Source organism: Rutidosis leptorrhynchoides, chromosome 2, assembly GCF_046630445.1.
Source record: "Rutidosis leptorrhynchoides isolate AG116_Rl617_1_P2 chromosome 2, CSIRO_AGI_Rlap_v1, whole genome shotgun sequence".
Lineage (NCBI taxonomy): Eukaryota > Viridiplantae > Streptophyta > Magnoliopsida > Asterales > Asteraceae > Rutidosis > Rutidosis leptorrhynchoides.
In genome coordinates this window covers 528,476,856-528,483,511 of record NC_092334.1, presented here as the reverse complement: position 1 = coordinate 528,483,511, position 6,656 = coordinate 528,476,856, and the positions used below count along the sequence as shown (strand labels likewise).

The 6,656-nt window shown below is 30.6% G+C and overlaps 1 long non-coding RNA gene across 1 annotated transcript; it reads left to right on the top strand.

The window, feature by feature from the left end:
• The first annotated feature begins 3,037 nt into the window (after positions 1-3,037).
• Positions 3,038-3,920, top strand: LOC139892941 (uncharacterized). The gene is made up of 3 exons (XR_011774289.1): positions 3,038-3,094; positions 3,440-3,598; positions 3,744-3,920. It is a non-coding gene; the product is annotated as an uncharacterized lncRNA (long non-coding RNA).
• The last annotated feature ends 2,736 nt before the right edge of the window (positions 3,921-6,656 follow it).

Sequence of the window (6,656 nt, the reverse complement as noted above, 5' to 3'; positions counted from 1 at the left end):
TTTTGAGGGAAATCCAATGGATGTTATTTATTTGATGTCAGAATACCTTCTCTGATGTCAGGATTATTAGTCGATTGTTGTAGGAAGATCAAATGAATCTTCATGGTGTATTTTGCTAAATGTATATATGATCTCATAGACAATGACTGCAATTGGGGATACTAAAGACTTCATATGTGAAGCAGTTGAAAAGTTTAATATCCAACTTCTTATGCTGGGTTGCCATAGCCGTTGAGTGATCAAGAAGTATGTTCATTATGTTTATAAGGTCAAAAATAAAATATAAAACATACTTTTTCTATTTTTTTTAGAACACAGATATCAAGGGTATGTTCAACATAGAGTTTTCACGTAACAGGTATGTACAATAATAGTAAAGAAGATACTGTTCTTATTTTTCTGTGAATGTATTTATTTTACAGAGATTGGTTGATGAAGATACAGATCAAATTGGATATCACTGTTTGGTAATTGTTTTATTTAATTTCTTAAGTTTTAGATTTCATGCATCATAAGTTCCCTGTAGTCACAGTAATAAAATAGAACCAGATACTTCCTTGGCCTATTTAGACTATGTTGGTATTGTTTTAGTATACTAATTTTTTTTTTCTTTTCATCTGATTGTATACTACAGAGTTGACTAATTAATTATACATGATAGCCTTCACAATATCAAAGTTGTCATCAAACTGTACAATAATGAATAGAAATCATCAAGCTTGCAATGTCTTAATTACTGCCATGTACATGAATAAGTAATGGTTTATGTAACATCTTTAGTAGATTTATTATCTGTAGTTACGAGTAATCATAATGGTTTAAGTGATATTTTACAGTTTTGCAAATGGATTAGCTGTAATGGGCCCGAGTGATTTCTTTTCACTATGTGGCTTCACAGCTCTCACTACGTGGCTCACAGCTCTCAAATTGGTATTGTTTATTTTCTCTTCACTATGTCGCTTAACAACCCACAGATCATTAGTTTTTGATAAGTAAAGATATTTAATAAATCATATACATTTTATAAGTAGACTTCTATTGGGCAGTTTTGATCCATTACCCTTTTAGCTACTTTTTCTGAATTAACCCGCTAGACATCAACAAAACTTAAGGCATTCATGATGAATAATCTCATTTGAATTGTCCCCCAATGTTTTACTAGATGTTTGACATTTCTTGTATGATATTTGCTCAGGTCGTTGCTGGTGAGCTTGAAACAAAAAAGGCACATTCTGAAACTGAACTGGGTAGCTGAAGACTTCGAGTATAAACTACAGGTAAGATATCCATTTTGTGTTTGATAAATAACGAAATAACATTACTTCCATTTTACGGAGTATTATAATTGCAGCAATTCTGGTCTTGAAAAAGTTGGAGCAATATTAAACTATTTATAGAGTCGATTTGATATTGATATATATTTTATTTTATTGAGAAAAAATGAAATAGACGCCTCAAACAATATAAATACCACCGAAGTTATGCTAAACTATTACAATCACTTCAATTCTTCCCTTGAAAAAATGGATCATCATGTTAATACTCCGCATTAGTGGCGTCTTCTTAAGATTGCTAGCTGTTCGATCGTTAAAAACAATGATGTGTGTAGTTGATCAAGTTGTAAGGTGTTGAAAGATTTAAAGGTAGCTAAATTGCCAGGTTCAATAATGGGCCATGATGGGTTTGAGTTGAAATGAGTCATTTTTTGTAGGGATCGACACTTGCACACCATGATGGCTTTGAGTCGAAAATGACTGAGATTGTGCGCTTCTTTTTTTATTCATTTGATGCTATCGAATATTTGGTCTTTTGCTATCTATTTTTTTACCGATATTTCATCGGCATCGTTATAACTATATGGTTGACATTAAGTTCATTTTTTGTGGTGTATTGCATCAGTGTTCTACGAATATTTCTGCATGATTATTAGGGGTTTAGTTGTTTGGTTATATTTTTTAGGTGCACCTCTAACTTTTTGGTTGCATCTGAAATTTTCGTGCTGAAAATAATCTTATATTTTACGTTTCTACTTTTACCGTTTGTTTGCTATATATTGATTAGTTTTTATGTGGTTATTGATTGTGGAATGACACAGTTACTTCAATTGCAGACTAAGAGTTGGTGACAGGTCCAAAGCGATTGAGGCAAAGGTAGCTAGCTCTCTTAAGTAACTACTTACCGGGAGGGGTCATAACCACTGCAAGTAATAAAGTAAATATTCCATGCTTTCCTCTTTTTATTTGGTTACTATGTAGTCCTCTTTATGTGGTTATTGATTGTACACTAAGGTTGCTGGTATATTTCGTATGAAATAGCATAATGCATGATTACTAAGCTCTTTGGATTAATTATGAAATCAACTATGTTTGGATCATGAGTTAGCTCTCAACCAATAAGAGCTCATGAAACTATCTGTTATTGGATTTGTAGTTATGCAGGTTATAAATATCTGAAGTAGAACGGTATAGTATGAGGTCATTGACTATATAGATGATAGCGACACCTATCATCATTTCATTTCTGCTCATCCTGAAATTGGGCAAAAAATGCATCTACAACTGCACATAAACAAAAGTCAAGGTAGGATCTTTATTGTTGATTGTTGTTTTCTTAATAGTTCATAAATTCCAAAGTTTATATTTTTGAAGTAATATGATTTGGTCATAAAGGGACAACCAACCATATAAACTATAGTTTTTAAGTAATATGTTGTGTGTTACTTTGGTTTTTTCTGTCAAGCGGGTTGGGCTAGAAGGACTATAATTTTTTTTCTATAAACCACAAAGACAAAAAAGATAAGAAAGTGAACCAATGAATTATATGTACGAACTTTTGAAATTTGATGATTATTAATTGTGATCAACATGCTTATGTGTTTGTGTATACTGCAAGTTTGCTATTTCAATCAGGGTTATGATTTAACCACTTATTGGCCTGTATAGTATGAACTTATTGAGCACCCCCAGCTTTCTTTCTTTTTTTTCATGGGAAGGTGGTGTTCGGGCTTGGGCTCGATAAGTTGTGTCCTTCGGGAACAGTGATAGGGCTTGAAGATGGTAAATAGCTATCAAAAGCATCATGTTTTACATCCAAGGTACAGATATGCATCTTTTTTGTGTTCATTAGATGTTTAATAATTGGGCGGGTCAGGTGGGTTGTCTAATGGGTCAACATAGGTAAAGACATATCCTAGAACTCTTTTAGTATAATATTTCCCTTTACTCAATAATTTATCTATCTAATACTTTACACAATTAATCTTACTCATAAGGGTTTAAACGTTAAATATACATTTGGGATGTATTCAACATTCCTTTTAATAAGCTATTTATTTATTATCTAAACATATGGTGAGTCCAGAAATGGGGTTGAAATTGCCACTCTGATGTGCTTTTTATGTGGATGCTACTTAATGATAATTACTTTGCATTTGTTACAGGTTCCTCATAATGCACTTTTTCTTATGGATAAATGTGAGTATGATGTTCCCACAATTAATCCAATGTGCAAATGTGATATCGGTATTAAAAAGTAGGGAAGTTACATTTAAAGATTTAAGTACAATGCCTACAAAGCTTCAGTCAACTTGCATTGAAAGGTACTGAGTAGTTTATATGATCTTGAGAAATCAATTTGTAAATACATATATGTTGACTGGGAATGCACCTCTTTTGGTGTTTTTTTTACGAATACCTATTTACTTATTTGGTGATATCTTAAGGTTCAGTGTTTGTTTTGTTCAGTGTATCTGGAATTGGCATAGCGTGGTGGTGAAACACCTCAAAGTTCTAAATTTCGAAACAGTAATCAATTGATATGTATGTGTAGCCATAAGCATTTGTTATCTTACCAATTTATAAGATGAGATTTGATCTTCATCATGTTTCAGTACTACATAATTTATAAGATGAGATTTGATCTTGGTTACTATGTAGTCCTTTTTTGATTTGGTAATACATTTTAATACACTATGATCAAATTGTTCAATACTCCCAATTTCCCATTTAATTAACTTTCACCTTTTTTTACATGCTGATGTATTACCTATTTCTATATAGATATACTTTTTTTTGGTACAATTGTTAAAGCTAATGGTTAAATATCTAACAAATGATTTTGTTGTTTTCTCAGAGGCAGATGGAAATGACTTAAAGTTTGTGTGAAATACTCAAAGTAAAACAATTAGCACTGACATTCTTGACAATACATGATTATCTCAACATGGTTAATGCACTAAGTACTATTTGAATATCTCGTCCAAAACTTTGACAATTTAGTGTTATGGAACAACATTCTAAGTCATATATAAATGCGATACCAATGACTCTCTGGATTTATCAATTTAGTAATTTTCTATTTCGAACCCGCAAAGTTGCGGGTATTAAACTAGTTATTAGGAATAACATTACTCATTACTCATGATGAATGTTATCAATTATTTCTTCGATCGTTTTCCCACCTAAATAATAATATTCATCACAAAGTGTCTTTTTTAAATGTTCATATTTTCAACTAAACTTGATGTCTGAAAAAAAAATCGAAAAAAATGAAAAAAAAAATTACTTCCCCTCAAAAAAGTGTAGTTCCCTCTTGATTATGACCACATATATATATATATATATATATATATATATATATATATATATATATATATATATATATATATATATATATATATATATGGGCAGGATCAATGGGGAAGTAACCAATCGGGGGGAAGCGGAGGGAAGCAAAAAAAATTTTTTTTCGTTTTTTTGAAATTTTTTTTCCGGCATCAAGATCACACGAAAATATGAACATTTAGAAGAGACACTTCGTGATGAATGTTATTATTTAGGCGGGAAAACGATCGACAAAAATAACATTCAAGATAATATTGTTCGTGAAGAATATGAAGGTTTTTTTTTTTCATGTTTTGTGAAGTAAAATTTAGCCCGATTTAGAGTTTAGGGTTTAGGGTTTGGTGTTTTGGGTTTATGGAATAAACCCAAAACACCAAACCCTAAACCCTAAACCCTAAACTCTAAACCGTTCGTGTTAAAAACTCAATCTAAATCCTAAATCTAAACCCTAAATCTAAACCCTAAACCCTAAATTTCTAAACCCTAATATCTAAACCCTAATATCTAAACCCTAATAGCTAAAACCTCAAAATACGCTCGAAAAACACGATAATTGTTATATATTACTTCTTCGAGCGTTTTCCCGCCAAAATAAAAACATTTATCACAAAGTGTCTACTAAATGTTCATATTTTCATCTCATCTATAATGTTCGTGAACAAAGTTTTTTCAAAAAACGAAAAAAAAAAAAAAGTTTTTGCTTCCCCCGCTTCTCCCCGAATGGTTACTTCCCTCTTGATCCTACCACTATATATATATATATATATATATATATATATATATATATATATATATATATATATATATATATATATATATATATATATATATATATATATATATATATATGTGTGTGTGTGGACAGGATCAATGGGGAAGTAACCAATCGGGGAGAAGCGGGGGAAGCAAAAAAAAAATTTCGTCTTTTTTGGAATTTTTTTCCCGGCATCAAGATCACACGAAAATATGAACATTTAGAAGAGACATTCCGTGATGAATGTTATTATTTAGGTGGGAAAACGATCGACAAAAATAACATTCAAGATAATATTGTTCGTGAAAAATGTGAACGTTTTTTTTCTTCATGTTTTGTGAAGTAAAATTTAACCCGATTTAGAGTTTAGGGTTTAGGGTTTAATGTTATTATATATAGTGGTAGGATCAAGGGGGAAGTAACCAATCGGGAGGAAGCGGGGAGAAGCAAATTTTATTTTATTTTTCGTTTTTTGAAAAAACTTTGTTCACGAACATTATAGATTGGATGAAAATATGAATATTTAATAAAGACACTTTGTGATAAATGTTTTTATTTTGACGGAAAAATGCTCGAACAAGTAATATATAACAATTATCGTGTTTTTCGAGCGTATGTTGAGGTTTTAGATTTTAGGGTTTAGATATTAGGGTTTATAGGTTTAGATATTAGGGTTTAGAAATTTAGGGTTTAGGGTTTAGATTTAGAATTTAGATCAAGTTTTTAACACAAACGGTTTAGAGTTTAGGGTTTTGAGTTTGAAAACTAAACCCAAAACACCAAAACACCAAACCCTAAACTCTAAATCGGGCTAAATTTTACTTCACAAAACATGAAAAAAAAAAAAAAAAAAAAAAAAAAAAAAAAAAAAACCGTTAACATTATTCACGATCAATATTATCTTGAATGTTATTTTTGTCGATCGTTTTCCCGCCTAAATAATAACATTCATCACGAAATTTCTTTTTTAAATGTTCATATTTTCATGTGTTCTTGATGCCTGAAAAAAAAATTCCAAAAAAAATCGAAAACAAAAATCTGCTTCCCTCCACTTCCCCCCGATTGGTTACTTCCCAATTGATCCTGCCTATATATACAACAACACCGGTAATTTAATTTAAGCTCTAAGAGTCAGTCAAGTCGCCAATAAATCAACGTTTGCTGTCGACTCAATATATATATATATATATATATATATATATATATATATATATATATATATATATATATATATATATATATATATATATATATATATATTCTCCAAAAAAAAAATTCCA